This window comes from Anomaloglossus baeobatrachus, chromosome 10 (assembly GCF_048569485.1).
Source record: "Anomaloglossus baeobatrachus isolate aAnoBae1 chromosome 10, aAnoBae1.hap1, whole genome shotgun sequence".
Lineage (NCBI taxonomy): Eukaryota > Metazoa > Chordata > Amphibia > Anura > Aromobatidae > Anomaloglossus > Anomaloglossus baeobatrachus.
The window spans coordinates 55,303,544-55,324,186 of NC_134362.1; positions in this window are offsets into that span (position 1 = coordinate 55,303,544).

The window sequence follows — 20,643 nt, forward strand, 5'->3', positions numbered from 1 at the left end:
TCTTTCCTTCCTTTAGGATAGCTAGTTCTCCAGCTGGGTTTGCTGTGCACAGGATGTTAGTTCACCCCTCGGCTACTTCTAGTGTTAATGGTTAATAAGGGGATGGCGGCCAGATTAGTTGCCAATGCTCTTGTCACCTTTTACCAATGATTTGTGGTGATTTTCCATGGTTCCGGATCATAACAGTACATCCGGCCTAACGTTAAAGGGTACTCTTTAGAAGGAAAAAGAAAAAAAAAAAGTCTGCTGAGAATTTTTTTTTCCTTTTGGTGTTTTTTTTTCCTCTTTTTCTTTGGGTTCCGTGGAAGATTTTTTTTCCTAGCATGGATGAATTGAGTGAGCGTGTTGCTCTTCTTGATGCTAAGGTTCGTCATATTGAGTCTTATCTTGCACAGACTCCCCTTGCAGAGCCTAAGATTCCCGTTCCTGAATTTTTTTCGGGAGATAGGTCGAGATTTTTGAGCTTCAAGAATAATTGTAAATTATTTTTTGATTTGCGCCCTAAGTCCTCAGGGAATCCCGTACAGCAGGTCAAGATTGTCATCTCCCTGCTGCGTGGTGACCCTCAAGACTGGGCCTTCTCTTTGGGTTCTGATGATCCGATTCTCAGTGATGTGGATTCCTTTTTTCAGGCCTTGGGATTATTATATGACAAACCCAATATTGTGGACCAAGCAGAAAAGGCCTTGTTGTCCTTAACTCAGGGTCTGGATTCTGCAGAAATTTTTTGTCAGAAATTTCGAAAGTGGGCGGTCCTTACCAAATGGAATGATGATGCGCTTGCGGCTCTTTTTCGGAAGGGTATTGCTGATAATGTGAAGGATGTAATGGTGGGATTCCCCGTCCCTTCTGGTCTTGATGCCTCTATGACCTTAGCCATTCAGATCGATAGGCGGTTACGTGAGCGCAGGAAGATTCCTGCTAGTTTTGTGCCTGTGGAACAGCCTTTGGAGCCTATGGAGTGTGATGGGGTCCTCTCTAATGCTGGTCGGCATGGGTTCCGAAGGAAGAATAGACTGTGCTGTGCTTCTATTGTGGAGACGCTTCTCATATTATCTCTGTCTGCCCTAAACGTGAAAAGAGAGTGGCTAGTTCTGTTACTGTGGCTTCTTTGCAACCAAAGTTTCTTTTGTCTGTCACATTGATTTGCTCATTGTCTTCCTTTTCTGCATTTGCCTTTGTGGACTCAGGGGCAGCGCTCAATTTGATGGATTTTGGGTTTGCTAGGGATTGTGGTTTCCCCATGGTTCCTTTGCAAACTCCTTTTCCTTTAAGGGGCATTGATGCTACCCCTTTGGCAGAAAATAAACCCCAATTTTGGACCCAGGTGCCTATGAGAGTAGCACCACCGCATCAGGAAACTTGTCAATTTTTAGTATTGCATGATCTACAGGATATTTTGGTACTGGGATTTCCGTGGTTGCAGACCCATAATCCGGTTCTTGACTGGAGATCCTTGTCGGTAGCTAGTTGGGGTTGTCAAGGTGTGCATCACGACCTTTCCGTATTGTCCACGTCTGCTCAGGCAGTTGATGTTCCGGCCTTCTTGTCTGACTTCCGTGATGTATTTAATGACCAGGAATCTGATTCTCTGCCCCCACACCAGGACTATGACTGTGCCATTGAGTTGGTTCCCGGTTGTAAATTTCCCAAGGGGCGGATTTTCAACTTGTCTGTGCCCGAACATGATGCCATGCGGTCATACATCAGGGAATCATTGGAGAAGGGGCACATTCGGCCCTCTTCTCCTTTGGGTGCTGACTTTTTCTTTGTTGCTAAGAAAGATGGGTCATTGAGACCGTGTATTGATTACCGTCTTCTTAATAAAATTACGATCAAATATCAGTACCCTTTGCCTCTGATGTCTGATCTTTTCTCTAGAGTGAAGAGTGCCAAATGGTTTACGAAACTGGATCTTAAGGGTGCATATAATCTCATCCGTATTAAGGAGGGTGATGAATGGAAGACGACTTTTAATACTCTTGAGGGGCATTTTGAGTACCTAGTGATGCCTTTTGGGCTCACTAATGCCCCCTCAGTCTTCCAGGCCTTCATGAATGATATTTTTCGGGACCTTATTGCTAAATTTTTGATTGTCTATTTGGATGACATCTTGATTTTTTTCTGATGATTGGGACTCTCATGTTGGGCAAGTACGAGCTGTTTTCCGGATACTTAAGGATAATGCACTGTACGTTAAGGGGTCAAAGTGCCTCTTTGGGGTGCAAAGGATTTCCTTTTTAGGGTTCATCTTGTCTCCCTCCGCTATTGAAATGGACCCGGTTCAGGCTATTTACGACTGGGTGCAACCGACTTCTCGAAAATCCCTGCAGCAGTTTTTGGGGTTTGCTAATTTTTACCATAAATTTATAGCCAATTTTTCTGCCATTGTCAAACCTCTGACAGATTTGACCAAGAAGGGAGCTGATGCCGAGCATTGGACCCCAGAGGCGATTGGGGCCTTCCAGGAGCTTAAAAGGCGATTCACTTCTGCCCCAGTTCTGCAGCAACCTGATGTCTCGCCCATTTCAGGTTGAGATCGATGCCTCAGAGATCGGAGCAGGAGCTGTTCTGTCTCAACGAGATGCTACCTCGGGTAAACTTCAGCCCTCTGCCTTTTTCTCTCGGATGTTTGCTCCTTCTGAACGGAATTATGATGTGGGGAACCGGGAATTATTGGCTATGAAGTGGGCATTTGAAGAGTGGAGACATTGGTTGGAGGGGGCTAGACATCAAGTTGTGGTGCTTACGGACCACAAGAATCTTACCTATCTGGAATCTGCCAAGCGGTTGAATCCTCGGCAAGCCAGGTGGGCTTTGTTTTTTACCTGGTTTAATTTTGTGGTCTCTTTTTTGCCAGGCACCAAGAATGTTAAGGCCGATGCCCTTTCCAGGAGTTTCTGTGCTGACTCTTTGGAGGTTGTCGAGCCGTCTACTATCCTGAATGATGGTGAAGTTCTCTCGGCCATTTCGCCTGATCTGCGGTTGGCACTGGCAGAATTTCAGGGATAAACCTGAGAGATGTCCTGCGGGGAAACTGTTTGTCCTGGACCAATGGAGAGACCCGAGTCGTCTCTAAGGTTCATTGTTCTGTTTTGGCGAGTCATCCTGGCATTTTTGGTACTCGGGATCTTGTGAGCCGCTTTTTTTGGTGGCCTTCCCTGTCCCGGGATGTCCGTAGTTTTGTGCAGTCATGTGGAGTTTGTTCTAGGTCCAAGCCCTGTTGTTCACGTTCTAGTGGGCTATTATTGCCTTTGCCGGTACCTAAGAGACCTTGGACGCACATCTCTATGGATTTTATATCAGAGCTTCCCGTCTCTCAGAAAATGACTGTGATTTGGGTGATCTGTGATAGATTCTCCAAGATGGTCCACTTGGTTCCCCTGTCTAAGTTGCCGTCTTCATCAGAGTTGGTGCCTTTGTTTTTCCAACATGTTGTTTGTTTGCATGGTATTCCCGAAAACATTGTTTCTGATAGAGGGGTGCAGTTTGTTTCCAGATTTTGGAGGATGTTTTGTTCCAAATTAGGTGTTCAGCTGTCTTTCTCCTCGGCATTTAATCCTCAGACCAACGGTCAGACTGAAAGGGCTAGCCCAACCCTGGAGACCTATTTAAGGTGTTTTGTTTCTGCGGATCAGGATGACTGGGTTTCGTTTTAGCCTTTGGCTGAATTTGCCCTTAACAATAGAGCTAGCTCTACCACATTGGTGTCCCCATTTTTCTGCAATTTTGGGTATCACCCCAGGTTCCTCTCTGGGCAGCTTGAGGCGTCTGACTGTCCAGGGGTGGATTCGGTGGTAAACAGAATGCAGCAGATTTGGGGGCAGGTAGTGGATAAATTGTTTCAATCCCAAGAATCTGCCCAAAAATTTGCCAACCGGCGTCGGACTGTTGGTCCCCGGTTTATGTGGTTGTCCTCTAAAAATATTCCCATGAGAGTTCCAGCTCCTAAATTTAAGCCCAGATTTATTGGACCTTATAAGATTTCGGAGATTATCAATCCTGTCTCTTTCCGTTTGACTCTGCCTGTGTCATTTAAGATTCACGGTCTTCCATAAGTCCTTGTTGAAGAGACATGTGGAGCCAACAGTTCCTGCTGCAGCACCTCCTGACCCTGTTTTGGTACAAGGGGATCTGGAGTATGAGGTTTAAAAAATTCTGGATTCCCGTCGCAGTAGGCGAAAGCTTCAGTACCTTGTGAAATGGAAGGGTTATGGGCAGGAGGATAACTCTTGGGTTGTGGCTTCTGACATTCATGCGGACAGGTTGGTTCGCGCCTTCCATCATGCTCATCTTGAGCGACCCGGTGGCATTGGTGAGGGTTCGGTGACCCCCTCCTCAAGGGGGGGGTACTGTTGTGAATGTCAGTTATGCTTTTGCTGCTGTGAGGCTCCCTCTTGTGGCCAGGTATGGTTTGGACAGAGACCGGCTGTGTTGAGCAATGGGCGTTTCCATTGCTAACTCTCTGCCTATTTAAGCCCTGATCTGCTGGTAGGCTATGCCGGATGTCAGTTGTTCTTTGTTCTCCAGCCTGCTTCAGACCACATCTACCTCAGATAAGTGCTTGGCTCTTTATTTGTTGTTTTGTTGTTTTTTGCTCTTATCTGAATTTGTAATTTGCTGTGGTTTTTGTCGGTTTATTTGCAGGCAGGAATCTTTCCTTTCAGTTGCTTAGCTGGGATGCTCCCTGCAGCTATGTTTGTAGTATTGCTCCTATAAGTCCATGTGTTTGTTGCTTCTTGTATTTGTATGGTTCCTGCTTTCTGTTCATTGGTATGACAAGAGCGCCTGATATAGGACGGAGTTCAGATCTAGTGATCTGAGGGCTTTTTGTACTATCGGGTTATTGGATTTTTGTAGGGTTTTTCTTTGGCCACCATCAGCCCCTTTCCTATCCTGTCCTATTTAGTCAGTAGTGCCTCACCTGTGCTAATCCTATCATCTATCTGTGTATTGTGTTTTCCTATATCACCGCAGTCTTTGAATGTGGGGGGCTTGCTATTCTTTCTATTTTCTGAGGCAGAGAGTTATTCATCTTTCCTTCCTTTAGGATAGCTAGTTCTCCAGCTGGGTTCGCGGTGCACAGGATGTTAGTTCACCCCTCGGCTACTTCTAGTGTTGATGGTTAGTAAGGGGATGGCGGACAGATTAGTTGCCAATGCTCTTGTCACCTTTTACCAATGATTTGTGGTGATCTTCCATGGTTCCGGATCATAACACCGAGCCCTGGTCAGTGAGCACTTGGTCTGGGTAGCCATGTGGTCTACAGAAATGGGCTTGGAAAGCTCTGGCTGCAGTCTGGCCTGTCAAGTCCTTGACTGGTACTACCACCAGGAACCTGGAGTAATGATCAACTATTGTGAGAGCATAGTTGTAGCCTTGTCTGCTGGGCGCCAACTTTACATGGTCCAGGGCCACTATTTCCAGGGGTCGTTTGGTTTGGATTGGCTGGAGCGGTGCTCTCTGGCTGTGATGGTCTTTTTGTCTGAGATTGCAGGGCCCGCAGCCAGTCTCGACACCACTTCTCCAGGGCAGATCTCATGCCCACCCATTAGAATCTCTCCTTAAGTAGTGCCTCCAGTTTCTTCTAACCAAAGTGGCTTGCACCATTGTGGTAGGCTTCCAGCACCATCCATGTATCCTTCTGTGGTACAATCACCTGCCACACCTTCTCATGCGTGTTCGGGTCAATGATGCTCCTGTAGTTTGTCTTGGTAGATGAATAATAGAACCCTCTCTCTCCATAGGTACTGTGCTTCAGGTGGGGCTTCGGAATCAAGGCTGGCACCAGGTTGAGTGATCAGCTTCTTCACCAAACCAACCGCTGAATCATTCTCCTGAGTCTCCTTCCAGTTGTAGAGAGGTAGCGGATTCAGGGTCACTTCTTGGTGGCTGGTGTGTGACTGCTGACACTGGTTGGCTCCATGGCGATGGAACGCTTGCAGCTCAATCTCTTCAAGGTCATCTAAATCTTCACCTTCGTCTGCTAGGTGAGGCATCCTTGACAGAGCATCTGCGTTGCCATTCTTGCGACCAGCTTGATACTTGACAGTAAAATCATAATTTGCTAGTCGGTCTACCCAACGTTGCTCCATGGCACCCAATTTAGCAGTATCCAAGTGGGTCAGGAGGTTGTTGTCTGTGAAGACGGTGAATTTGGTGGCTGCCAGGTAGTGCTTGAATCGCTCTGTGATAGCCCAGACCATGGCCAGGAACTCTAGCGTGAATGAACTATAGTTTTCTGGGTTTCTTTCAGTAGGCCTGAGTTTCCTGCTGGTGTAAGCAATCACATTTTCCTTGCCTTTCTGTACCTGGGAAAGCACTTCTCCCAGTCCCACATTACTGGCATCTGTATACAGTACAAATGGTAGACTGTAATCAGGGTAGGCTAGAATCTCTTCACCAGTCAGGGCCCCTTTCATCTGTCTGAAGGAGTGTTCTTCTGCTTCTCCCCAGTGAAACAGTGGGCCAGAGGTCTTTCCCTTCTTTGCTTGGCCTACTAAGAGCTCTTGTAAAGGCGCCGCCATCTTCGTATAGCCCTTGATGAACTTTCTGTAGTAGCCTACCAAGCCAAGGAACTGACGTACCTCTCGGACGGTGGTGGGTGTGGGCCATTTCTGGATGACTGTGACCTTCTCTGGGTCCGGTGCTACTCCTTCTGCACTGACCACATGACCTAAGTATTGGATCTTCGGCTTCAGTAAATGGCACTTAGATGGTTTCAGTTTCATATCCCATATCGAGATAGGGCTTCAAAGACTTCAGCCAGGTGTCTTAGATGGTCCTCATAGGTCTTGGAGTACACAATGACAACATCCAGGTAGAGCAGGACGGTTTCAAAGTTGAGGTGCCCCAGGCAGCACTCGATCAAAGTCTGGAAGGTCCCGGGGGCATTGCAGAGTCCAAATGGCATGCTGTTGAACTCACAAAGGCCCATGGGGGTGGTGAAGGCCGTCTTCTCCCAATCTTCCTCTGCTACAGATACTTGCCAGTAGCCACTAGTGAGATCTAGGGTAGAAAAGTAGTTAGAAGCTTTTAAGGCAGCGAGGGATTCCTCTATCTGTGGCAAAGGGTAGGCATCCTTGTGTGTTATCTGATTTATCCGTCTGTAGTCTACACACATCATCATTGTGCCATCCTTCTTTTTCACCAGGACCAGAGGAGCGGCCCAAGGGCTGCAACTGTCCCTGATGACTCCTGCCTCTTTCATGTCCTTCAGCATGTCCTTTGTGCGCTGGTAATGGGCTGGTGGTATAGGCCTATGTTTTTCCTTAATGTGAGGATGACTGCCTGTGGGTATGTGATGTTGCACCCCTTTGATTCTACCAAAGTCTAGTGGGTACTTACTAAAAACCTGCTCGTATTCCTGCACGACCTGGTGAACCCCTTGTTTCTGGTAGGTGGGTGTAGAGTCAGTCCCCACATGGAGTTTCTGGGACCAGTCCTCTAACTGCTTTTGGGAGGTCTCGTCCTCTTTTGAGTCAGCTTGTGTCAGGGGACCTACAGGTTGTATAGCATCATTTGGGCAAGTAAACAGTTTGGCAATGGTAGTGTATCTTGGTAGTCTGGCTTCCTCCTCCCCACAGTCCAGTACTCGTACAGGTACTCGTCCCTTATGTACGTCAATTACCCCCCTGGCTGTCAGAATCGTGGGCCATTGTTCTGAATGAGTGGGCTCCACTACAGCCTGGTAATCCTGTCCTCTGAGACCTACCGCTGCTCTACACCACATTATCATTTCACTCCGTGGGGGTATCACAAAGGGGTTAGCATCCATTACACGTACATTACCAATTTCACCGCAAATGTGGTTTACCGGTTGCTTCCTCAGGATGACTCGGATCTCTTTCTGCAAGGCTGTCCGTTGTCCACCCTCAACACCTTCAGCAATCTGGTGAAGCAAGAACAAACACTTCCCCTAGGCAATTTTCTATGACATTAGTGCCTAAAATCATTTGTGGGTTCCTTTCTCTAACATGACTAACATGATAATCCACAACAATCAGTCCTTGTCCCTTCATTTCCTGCTTCCCCACCTTTATGGTTACCTCTTTGACCCCAATCTAGTCTATAGGTTGTCCATTGGCTGCATAGATGGTAAGGTCAGGGTCCGGTTGTCGGAGATCGTCGTCCGACCAAAACCTGCGATAATGGACAAGGGGATAGTGGTTACCTGTGAACCAGTGTCCAATAATGCCGGGGTAGGGATCCTGTCCAGGTTGATGGACAGGACTGGTCGTCCACCCACATACTGATCACGGCAGTCAGCTGGGCCTGATTTTCTTAATCCTGGGAACTGGCCCTTGGCCCCAGGTTTGACCCGTTTAAAGGACAGGCCCTTGTATAGTGGCCGGCCTCCTGGCAACAGCGGCAGAGTCATAGCGATCACTGCTCTTCCCTCGGGATGTGGGACCTCTTCTTCCTTGCATCCAGGGGACGTTCTCTGGGCTGTCAGCTAGCAGGATCCTATGAGGGGCTTTTGGTTCTGAGGAAAGTTGCATTGCTTTCAGGAGCTGGGCGACGTTCTTGCTGAGCTGTTGCACCTGGGAGGATAGGGTATCTATGGCTCCGGCCAAGGTGATGAGTCCTTTTGCTTTTGCAGCTACCAGGGCCTGCGAGGAGGATTCTGCTCCGGCAGCCGGGGTGCTGGTAGACCATGCTGGTGAGATGGGGGTCTGTGTCCATAGGGGGTTGAAGTGCTTTCACCGCCCTTTCTTCAGAATGGCAAAGTCCACATCAAGGTGTTCCAGGGACCACAGCCTCATCTGTTTTCTATCCTCAGGGAAGTGCAGGCCCTGCAAGAATTGTTCTGTCATCATCCAGTTTGCTTCCTGATCACTGACAGGGTCCACAAGCTTGAGAGCCCGTAGTGCGGCTTGCAACCTGAGGACATAGTCTCTTATGCTATCTTGGGGCTTCTGGCGGCAGTTATAGAATTCCTTTCTCAGCTCTGCCTCGGTGCGGTTTTCAAAAGCAACTGTTAGTTTGGCAAAAATGGCTTCTACAGAGCTCCGGTCATCATTGGTCCAGGCCTCAGCCTCCAATTCTGCTGTTCCAGTCAATTGCCCCAGCACCACGGCGGTCCTCTGATTACCGGTCATTGCGTTAATGTCCAGCATTGTGCTGATCTTCTTCTTGAATCCAGTCAGTGTGTCTGCTTTGCCAGCATATTGGGGCAGCCAAGTCGCCCCGGGGTAGTACGGCAGGAAGATCGGCATAATCGGGGAGACTTCGGCCGGCGCAGCTGCGACCGCCGCACTTCCCTGGCAGTCCCCTTACTCTTCCACCTCTTTGCTCTCTCTAGCCTTGGGTGGATTTTGGGTGGCACTACCAGGTGACCGATCTCCCCTGTCGGTAGTCACTGCGCGGACGCTGTTAGACTGCAACAGCTCCAGGGTCTTTTCTGCTCTCCCTGAGCTGCACACTAAATCGGCTCACTCGTGGGTCCTGCATGTCTGCTCCCTCTGAGCTCCACTCTCCGACTCCTCTCTTCTCTCTACTTCCTTCCCCACTGTGCCTGCCTACGCCACCTAGCAACCAGGCTCTCCAACACACCCTTTGAGTGGACATGGAGGCCACGCCCCCTCCTGGAATATCTCAGGAGTCCTCCCAAAGGTAGATGTGTGAGACCTGATTACTATGCGCCTGTGTAGTCACACCTCGGTCAGCCGCATGGGTGCAGTACTCAGTGATGCCTGACCAGGTCAGGGGTGCCACATTCCCCCTTAGTTATCACCAGCACGTCCTCGGGCTGCAAGACAACATTTAAAATGCATAAAACAGTAAAACAGTATAAAACACAGTAAAACCATCAGGTACCATACATCACTACCCTCCACCCACAAGTCCGTTAACCCACCCGTAACTCTCTTAGAAGGCAGGTCACCGGTCCTTTTGGCAACCAGGTCTGGGCCATCTGTTTCCCCAGACCTTTCCTTCAATCTTCCTCTCCTATGGTCGGTGACTGAAGTAAACCCCTCCTCTCTGCTGTGCCGTGTCTTCGGCCACTTCTGGAAGGATGTAGAGGCGGCTTTCTCCCAGTTGCACCGCGTTTTCGGCCACTTCTGGCAGGCTGTAGAGGCCGTGTTCTCGGTCAAGCTGTTGTTTTGCGGTGGAGAGCCAAGCCCCATAAACAGGCATGCTCCCTGGTCACAGGCGAGCCAGGCCCCTAAATAGGCTGGCTCTGGTGGTAGTACCATTCAAGGTAACCATTAACACTGCGAGAGTTTGTGGCTATAGCCAGTTCATAGCCTATGGTCCATATTTTTCAAAGTGCAAAAAGGGGTTTCTCACATAAGTCTATGTGGGCGCATGCTTAAACTGTAAACTGTAACTCTCTTCATTTTACTGTACTTTACATGCAGGGCCGTATTTGCCATTAGGCACCCGTGGTCCCGTGCCTAGGGCGGCACGTTGCGGGGGGGCGGCACTTTCTGGCAGCAAAAAAAAAAAATTTTTTTTTTTTTTTTTACATCAAGCGCTCCGCGCCCCTCCCTCCGTTGCACTTCGCTGTGTTCTCGGGGGGGGGGGTGAGAGGGAGGAAAGGCGCACTTCTGTCTCTTTAAATACACGGAGGGCGCCAGGCATAGTGAGCTGATTAACCCCGGAAGTTCCAGCGCCTGCACTTCCGGGTCAGAGGCGCGCGGGCGCGCCAATCAGCTCACTGCCCCGTGCTGCAGCGTCCAATGCTGCAGACGACATACGCCGCGGAGGAGGACGCGACTGGACCTGGAGCCAGCCAGAAGAGGATAATCAGCAGAGCAGGGCAGCAGGCATCGGAGCAGGTATGCGTAAGGCAGCGCCTAGAATGTATGGGCACCTTACAGGTTAATTGATGATCGTTGCGATGCCTCTTTTTGGCTGGGGGGAGGCTGGGAAAAGAGAGAGGCTGGGGGGAGGCTGGGAAAAAAGAGAGGCTGGGGGGAGGCTGGGAAAAGAGAGAGGCTGGGGGGAGGCTGGGAAGAGAGAGAGGCTGAGGCTGGGGGGGAGGCTGGGAAGAGAGAGAGGCTGAGGCTGGGGGGAGAGAGAGGCTGAGGCTGGGGGGGAGGCTGGGGGGAGAGAGAGGCTGAGGCTGGGGGGAGGCTGGGGGGAGAGAGAGGCTGAGGCTGGGGGGGAGGCTGGGGGGGGAGAGAGGCTGAGGCTGGGGGGGAGGCTGGGGGGAGAGAGAGGCTGAGGCTGGAGGGGAGGCTGGGGGGAGAGAGAGGCTGAGGCTGGGGGGGAGGCTGGGGGGAGGGAGATGCTGAGGCTGGGGGGGAGGCTGGGGAGAGAGAGAGGCTGAGAGGCTGGGGGGGAGGCTGGGGGGAGAGAGAGGCTGTGGCTGGGGGGGAGGCTGGGAAGAGAGAGAGGCTGAGGCTGGAGGGAGGCTGGGGGGAGAGAGGCTGAGGCTGGGGGGGAGGCTGGGGGAGAGAGAGGCTGAGGCTGGGGGGGAGGATGGGGGGAGAGTGAGGCTGAGGCTGGGGGGGAGGCTGGGGGGAGAGAGAGGCTGAGGCTGGGGGGGAGGCTGGGGGGAGAGAGAGGCTGAGGCTGGGGGGAGGGAGAGGCTGAGGCTGGGGGGAGAGAGGCTGAGGCTGGGGGAGAGAGAGGCTGACGCTGGGGGAGGCTGGAGGGAGAGAGAGGCTGATGCTGGGGGGAGAGAGGCTGATGCTGGGGGAGAGAGAGGCTGATGCTGGAGGGAGAGAGGCTGATGCTGGGGGTGGCTGGGGGAGAGAGAGGCTGATGCTGGGGGAGAGAGAGGCTGATGCTGGGGGAGGCTGGGGGAGAGAGAGGCTGATGCTGGGGGAGGCTAGGGGAGAGAGGCTGATGCTGGGGGAGGCTGGGGGAGAGAGAGGCTGATGCGGGGGAGGCTGGGGGAGAGAGAGGCTGATGCTGGGGGAGAGAGAGGCTGATGCTGGGGGAGGCTGGGGGAGAGAGAGGCTGATGCTGGGGGAGAGAGAGGGGGAGGCTGGGGGAGAGAGAGGCTGATGCTGGGGGAGGCTGGGGGAGAGAGAGAGACTGATGCTGGGGGAGGCTGGGGGAGAGAGAGGCTGATGCTGGGGGAGGCTGGGGGAGAGAGAGGCTGATGCTGGGGGAGGCTGGGGGAGAGAGAGGCTGATGCTGGGGGAGGCTGGGGGAGAGAGAGGCTGATGCTGGGGGAGGCTGGGGGAGAGAGAGGCTGATGCTGGGGGAGGCTGGGGGAGAGAGGGGCTGATGCTGGGGGAGAGAGGGGCTGATGCTGGGGGAGGCTGGGGAGAGAGAGGCTGATACTGGGGGAGGCTGGGGAGAGAGAGGCTGATGCTGGGGGAGGCTGGGGGGAGAGAGGCTGAGGCTGGGGGAGGCTGGGGGGAGAGAGGCTGAGGCTGGGGAAGGCTGGGGGGAGAGAGGCTGAGGCTGGGGGAGGCTGGGGGGAGAGAGGCTGATGCTGGGGGAGGCTGGGGGAGAGAGAGGCTGATGCTGGGGGGGAGAGAGGCTGATGCTGGGGGAGAGAGAGGCTGATGCTGGGGGACAGAGAGGCTGATGCTGGGGGAGGCTGGGGGAGAGAGAGGCTGATGCTGGGGGAGAGAGAGGCTGATTCTGGGGGGAGAGAGGCTGATGCTGGGGGAAGCTGGGGGAGAGAGAGGCTGATGCGGGGGAGGGAGAGGCTGATGCTGAGAGGAGAGAGGCTCATGCTGGGGGAGGCTGGGGGAGAGAGAGGCTGATGCTGGGGGAGGCTGGGGGAGAGAGAGGCTGATGCTGGGGGAGGCTGGGGGAGAGAGAGGCTGATGCTGGGGGAGGCTGGGGGAGAGAGAGGCTGATGCTGGGGGAGAGAGAGGCTGATGCTGGGGGAGGCTGGGGTGAGAGAGGCTGATGCTGGGGGAGAGGCTGCTGCTGAAGGCGGGGGAGAGAGGCTGCTGCTGGGGGAATGGGAGAGAGGGGCCAATGCTAGAGACAGAGGACAAGGGTTGAGGGATAGTGCAATGACAAAATCGATGGGGGGAGTGTAAGGACTCAGAATAAGAGGGGGGCAGCATTGGGAGCTTATTATGGAGAAGGGGCAGCATGTGTGGGCTCAGTATGGAGTGGAGCAATGTAGGGGAGTCAATATCAAGAGTGGGGTAGTGTGTGTGTGTGGGGGGGTCTCAGCATAAGCGCTAGTGTGGTGGTCTTAGTATGATGAATGGGGCAGCATGGAGGTGTCATTATGGAAAAGAGTAAGGCAGCATTAGGAGCTCATGGAGAGGGGCAGCATGCATGGGACACTGTGAGGAGGGGGCAGCATGCATGGGACATTGTGAGGAGGGGGCAGCATGTATGGGACATTGTGAGGAGGGTCAGCATGCATGTGACACTGTGAGGAGGGGGCAGCATGCATGGGACATTGTGAGGAGGGGGAAGCATGCATGGGACATTGTGAGGAGGGGCAGCATGCATGTGACACTGTGAGGAGGGGCAGCATGCATGTGACACTGTGAGGAGGGGAGGGGCAGCATGCATGGGACACTGTGAGGAGGGGCAGCATGCATGGGACACTGTGAGGAGGGGGCAGCATGCATGGGACCCTGTGAGGAGGGGGCAGCATGCATGTGACCCTGTGAGGAGGGGGCAGCATGCATGGGACACTGTGAGGAGGGGGCAGTATGCATGGGACCCTGTGAGGAGGGGGCAGTATGCATGGGACCCTGTGAGGAAGGGGCAGCATGCATGAGACACTGTGAGGAGGGAGCAGCATGCATGGGACATTGTGAGGAGGGGGCAGCATGCATGGGACACTGTGAGGAGGGAGCAGCATGCATGGGACACTGTGAGGAGGGGGCAGCATGCATGAGACACTGTGAGGAGGGGGCAGCATGCATGGGACACTGTGAGGAGGGGGCAGTATGCATGGGACTCTGTGAGGAGGGGGCAGTATGCATGGGACACTGTGAGGAGGGATCAGCATGCATGGGACACTGTGAGGATGGAGCAGCATGCATGGGACACTGTGAGGATGGAGCAGCATGCATGGGACACTGTGAGGATGGAGCAGCATGCATGGAACATTGTGAGGAGGGAGCAGCATGCATGGGACATTGTGAGGATGGAGCAGCATGCATGGGACATTGTGAGGAGGGAGCAGCATGCATGGGACACTGTGAGGAGGGGGCAGCATGCATGGGACACTGTGAGGAGGGGGCAGCATGCATGGGACACTGTGAGGAGGGGGCAGCATGCATGGGACACTGTGAGGAGGGAGCAGCATGCATGGGACACTGTGAGGATGGAGCAGCATGCATGGGACATTGTGAGGAGGGGGCAGCATGCATGGGACATTGTGAGGAGGGGGCAGCATGATGTGAGGACAGTACAGATCATATTTCATAATTGAGGAAGGTGTGGTGGGTATAATTTATAAGGGAGGGCAGTGTGTAGTTTATTAGGGGCAGTGTGACAGTCACAGTATATAAGTGGGTATGGTGTTGTGGGAATATTTTATACTCATGCTATGTTTTGATGTGCCTGTGGTGATCCCCATTGGGGGGGGTTAGTGCCCTTCATTTCTCATTTATACTTTTTAAAGTGTTTTACAGAGTAGATCTGCCTTAAACAGATGTCGAGTGCGAAAACTCAGTTTTACGTTGTCACTAAGGGGCGCGACCACTTAAAGTGCCTAGGGCAGCACGAAGGCAAAATACAGCCCTGTTTACATGGATTCCTCTTCACCAGGGCTTGGGCCTGTAGGGCTGTGGCACCTGTTGTCATCATCTGTAGTTGTCGTGTCATCAATTGGTGCTTTGTCTCTGTCTGTTCTTCTATTTCTTCGTCTGTTTCTCTTTCTGGTTCTTGTTCTGTTACTGTTGATTTTGGGGTAGGCTGGGTGGAAACTGCTGGGCTACAATCTGGATTTCTAGGGCATGGCGTGACATCCAGCGCATACCATCCACGTTCACCTAGGTGCTTGGTAAACTCGACCAGGTCTCCCATATGCAGGTTTCTTCCAGGGTGTCCTCTGGGTAGGTGTGATCTAACATCTCGCCGACTCACAAATATGCCTTCTTTGACACCTGGTGCAACAATAAAGCCGTATCCACTTCTCAAGTTAAACTCTTCCACAACTCCACAACAAAGAGGACCTCTGACCTGGGATTTAGCTTTCCTTAAGGACTGCTTCTCCTCCTGGCTGTTACTTCGTCCTTTTGGTCTGGAGACTGCGGTGCAGGGGAGAACTTTGTTCTGCTGCTGTGCCGTGTCTTGCGGGCTGGGTTCTGCTGGGCTGCCGCCTCACTGCTTGCAGGCTCCCAGGTGATGTACATACTGGGCATGAAGACAGTCAGCTCTTCTTCAGCAGGGGGTGTCAGGCTCTCCTCCCAGCGGGAGTACGGCAGCATTTCTGGCCCTTGGTCTCTTTCAGTCACACATGGCGCTGCGTCCTCCTCCGATGGCTCCGGGGTCGGCTCCTCAGCCTCCTGGCCTCCCCTCCCCCTTAGTTTTTCTAAGCACTCCTCTGGCGGCAGTGCTGGGGATGGATTGTCATCAGCAGGCCAGGGCTGTGGGCTCTTTGCCACGGACGGTACTGTGGTCACTCTGGATAAGTGCCTGGGGAGCAGATAGCGGTCCACCATTTCCTTTGGGAACTGTGCCTCCAGGTCCGCCTTGAACTTCAAGTATTCAGAGTCTTCTCCCGGCGGGGACATGAGACCCGGCTCCTTGGACTGGGGAGCGTTGTCTGCTCTGACCTTACAGGCCGGGGTAGATGGCTTTTTGGCCTTGTCTTGGCGGGCCGAGCCTGGCGTGGCTGCGGCCTGGTCTTGGCAGGTCGCGCCCAGCATGGCAGCAGCCTGGTCTTGGCGGGCCGAGCAGAGCGTCGCTGCGGCGGCCTGAGCTGGGCAGGGCATCTTTGCGGGAACCGCGGGCCTCTCAGTGGGGATCCGCACAGGCGTCGCCTCCGGGGCCGCAGCAGGGGTCTCAACGGGCGTGGCAGCGTGGCGTGCCGCGGGCATCGCAGCGGGGATCGGTGCACTCGTGCGGGCAGGGGCAACACAGGACTCACCCAGGCTTAGCATCATCGGAGTCTGGGTAGTTGCTGCTCGGCACGTCACTTGCCTCTCCTTCCACTTCTTGTTGGCCCAGGCGATTCCAGCCATCTCTCAGAGCTCTGCGCGCCCTTCCCGGATCTGCTGCATCACTTTCGCCTCCAGCTTCTCACACCACTGGTCCAGCTCCCAGTTCCACCAGGCAGCGGAACCCAGCTCTGGCTCGCTGCGTGTGAACGCCATTTTCTCTTCTTCGTCGTCGCTGCTCTCCAGATCTTCTCTCAGCAGCAGGCTTGTCACTTCCTGTAGCTCTTCTCCCAGCAGCAGGCTTGTGGCTTCCTTTCCTTCCCGCCGTCTCTGCACACCTCCACTTTCATCACTTGCGAGGTCAGAACGCTGCAGGGGTTCTCTGGGTAGCCACACCTCTTCGTGGGCGGTAACTTCTTTTAGCGCGGGCTGATGTTGTTCTTTGGCGCTCTTTCTGTGGTGGCAACATGGCGGCGCTTCAAACTTTTTAAGCGGACCGCCCAGGCACATGGTCACCTGTCTGAACAGGTCTAGTCCTTATCCTGTTCGTGACGCCAGATGTGGTGCCCCACAGGTGTAGCGGTGTTGTGTCGGTGCATTACCTTCAGGGACTCCACGTGGATGGAACAGTCTGGTCACCGGTAGGAAACCTTCTTTTAGGATTTTCGTGACGCCACTATCGGTATTGCGGTCAGGGTGACCTCCACTGCAGATTAAGGGGTTCCTGGGGCTGATGGTGGGTGCAGTCGGTTGTAGTGGCCTCCCGAGAGTGAGGCAAGCCCCAGGGCCCTGTGAAAATGTGTGGAACCACAGGTCGCAGAATGACTCAGGCACAGTCCAAACAGTCTTTCAGGCTGTTTACTCACAGTAGATGGCAGGTGAGTAACCCGGGCGTAGCTGGCTGGAACCAGGTATCCTTCTGGCTGGCTGATGAGGGTGACTACCAACTCGCCTTCCTTAGCCCTTTATGTTTTTGTGGTGACCCCGACCTGCAGTCCCTACGGGGGTCACCCAGGGAAGTTGCTGCTGCCTGTTCTCCCCTCGTTTTGGCCTGTTTGCTTGTAGCCTGGACCAGGTCACTCCGGCTGCTTGCCTCCTGTGAACTATGGGCCCTCTCTTTGCTACGTGGCTCTGGACTCTGTGGTGTTGTCATGGAGGTCTGAAGTGCCCCCTCAGGCAGGTTTGGCAGAAGAAAGCTGAATCTATCTCTGCACTGGGACCTGTTATCCTTGCCGGCCTGGTACCTCCCTGGCAGTCCCCTTACTCTGCCACCTCTTTGCTCTCTCTAGCCTTGGGTGGATTTTGGGTGGCACTACCAGGTGACCGATCTCCCCCATCGGTAGTCACTGTGCGGACGCTGTTAGACTGCAACAGCTCCAGGGTCTGCTCTGCTCTCCCTGAACTGCACACTAAACCAGCTCACTCGTGGGTCCTGCACGTCTGCTCCCTCTGAGCTCCACTCCCTGACTCCTCTCTTCTCTCTACTTCCTTCCCCACTGTGCCTGCCTACGCCACCTAGCAACCAGGCTCTCCACCACACCCCTTGAGTGGACATGGAGGCCACGCCCGCTCCTGGAATCTCTCAGGAGTCCTCCCAAAGGTAGATGTGTGAGACCTGATTACTATGCGCCTGTGTAGTCACACCTCGGTCAGCCTTCTGGATTACCTGTATTGTACTGCTCCCAGCATGGGTGCAGTACTCAGTGGTGCCTGACCAGGTCAGGGGCGCCACAGGAGCAGCAGGATAGGTCTAGCAACTGCCGGGGGGCTGGAGCCCACGCAGGCCTCTGCAAAACGCAGGCATCGACTACATCTAGAGGAGGACGGATCGGAGGATGAGGGCGACATGACAGAGGATGAGGACGGACTTCCAGACGACAGTCCCCAGCTTCGATCCAGCACCACGGCTGTTCCGGCACCGGTCCAGAGTCAGCCTGGTGAGAATCCCCATCTATGTTTGTCTTCGTCTTGTGTGTCTCCTGTGTCGTCTCTTTTCTGGTTTGAATGAGAATAGGCAGGTTGTGGGTAGTGCTGGGAATGCAGCACAGATGCAGGGTTGAGTGTAGCTCATGTGCAGGGTTTTTCATTGAGTGTATGGTTAATTTCTATCTGGTATGTGGTGTTACGTTTTGGTTAACCCTTCGGAGGGTCGGTCAGTTGTTGCCGTTCGGTTCATGGCGGGGTAATAAGCATGGAAATTTAGTACCTTTTCAAATAGTTGTTCGTGAACGGGTTCCCCATTAGTGTCAGCAGAACTAGGTGGAATTTTAGCGGTCTTCTTATGTCGCAGTGTTGGGGGATTGTTTTCTAGGTAGGGTCAGTGGACCATGGTGTTGGGGCTGATGAAGCTGCGTGGGGCGAAGTTTTCGGTTGTTTTTGATGTACCCTTTGGGGGTCCATTTAATGTAGGACAGACAAAAAAAAAAAAAAAACAATTTGTGACTAGGATTGGTGTGCCAGAAGATATTCTTTCCTCCCAGGGTCTGGATTCAATATGGACCAAGTGTCGACGGATGACAGTAAGAAGGAAGGGGTAAACCAGGAGGGAAGGGGGGTTGATATTAAGTTTGACGTCATTGACCTATTAACAACCAGGTTGTTGTTGGACATTGTAAAATAGTCAGTGCCATGATGGTACAAAAAATGTCACCTTTAAGCATGAATGTGCTCTCTGAGGCACAAATCATGCATGATCAAAAGTTTTTGATAAAAATCAACAAGCGTACAGGGAATTATTGACTAGGAAGGGAGCAAGTATCGAAGTGATGGTACCGCCTCTAAGGCCTAAAACACACTTCCGCATAAAAAACGTACGTGTCTCACGTTCCGTTTTTTGGGTCCGTGTTCCGTTTTTATGGACGTTTCTCCGGTACGTGTGACATCAGTGTGATGGCGTATGCTTGCCGTGTGTGCATGTGGAATGTCCGTGTATGCGTACGTGTCATGTCCGTGTGGTGTCCGTATGTGTTGATCTGTGTGTGTTGTAAAATGTCGTTGGTACATACCCGCTGACAGCCGACACAGACAGAGACGAGCGATGAGAATGAACTCAGGTGAACCTCACCCGACTTCATTGTCATACCACGGCTCTGTCTGTGTGTGGCGTCCTGATTAGCGATCACCCGTGATGGAATCACCAGTGACCGCTAATCCCCAGAGTCGCTGAAGTGAGCGGCGACATTAGCGCTGCCATCACTCAGGCTACCCACGGCTAGCTGGAGTCCTCCACCAGAGACCGCAACTCGCCTGTGACTTCATTGCAGATCGCGCATCTCACTTCAGTCATTTGGGCGACTCGCTGTCACAGTTGGAGGATCCAGCGGTGGCCGCGAGTAACCTGAGTGATGTCAGCGGAGCTCGCTCGGCTCACTTCCGTTGCTGCTTGGAGGTGACAGAGTGGTCATAGTATGTGGCCGCTCATGTCACCTTCATGTAGCAGAGCTGAGAGCGTCGTGGGACATCCATGGATTACGGCAGACAAGGATGGGTTTTTTTTGTTTTTTTTTTTTTATTAAATTGGTGAACGAGGGCGTTTGTGTTTTTTATTCTAAATAAGGGTTTCTTTTAATGTGTGTGTTTATTATTAAAAATAAAGGTTTATTTATTTTTGTGTGTTTTCTTTATTTTTAATAACAGGTTAATCATGGAAGTTATCTCGGGGAGACGGATGCCATGTTTAACCTAGGACTTAGTGGCAGCTATGGGCTGCTGCCATTAACTCCTTATTACCCCAATTGCCATCGCACCAGGGCAATTCGAGAAGAGTCGTGTAGAGTCCCAGAACTGTTGCATTTAATGGATGCGGCAATTCCGGGCGGCTGCTGCCTGATCTTGTTAGGCTGGGGGGCTCCCCATAACGTGGGGCTTTCCATCCTGAGAATACCAGCCTTCAGCTGTGTGGCTTTACCATGGCTGGTATCAAAAATGCACCGCACCGCACGCCGTTTTTTTTAATTATTTATTTATTTTACTGCACAAAATAGACACGCCCACCGGATGCTGTGATTGGTTGCAGTGAGACAGCTGTCACTCAGCGTGGGGGCATGTCTCAATGCAACCAATCATAGGCGCCTGAGGGTGGGGGAAGCAGAGAATAGTAGATTGATTAATGAGCGGCCGGCATTTTCAAAATATTTAAAGCTGCCGGAGGTTTAAATCAGCTGTGCAGCACCGCGCTGGTGATCGGGAATTGGTAAGTATGAGAGAGGGGAGAGACTGACTGACGGACAGAGGGAGGGTGACTGACAACCACAGAAAAAATGGTTAATTGACTGAGAACATAATTAATAATTGACCGATATCGCTCATTTAAAAACGCACAGACGGTACGTGTAGCACACGGACATGCTACGTGTGCCGTCCGTGCAGGCACGGACCCATTGACTTTAGCGGGTCCGTGCCTGCGTGTTGATGGCTAAAACGGACATGTCGACCGTGTGGAAAAATGCACACACGTACTAACCATACGAACACACGTTCCGTGTGGTTTTACGTGTGTGTGCCTTCTACCATAGGGTAACATTGGTCAACGTGTCTCCGTGCCGCCGGTACGTGCAAAAACGTACCAAACATGTACCGGCGGCACGGATGTGTGTCGCAGGCCTAAGGGAGTATTTGGATGGGGCGGTGGGGGAATTATGGGAGAATGGTT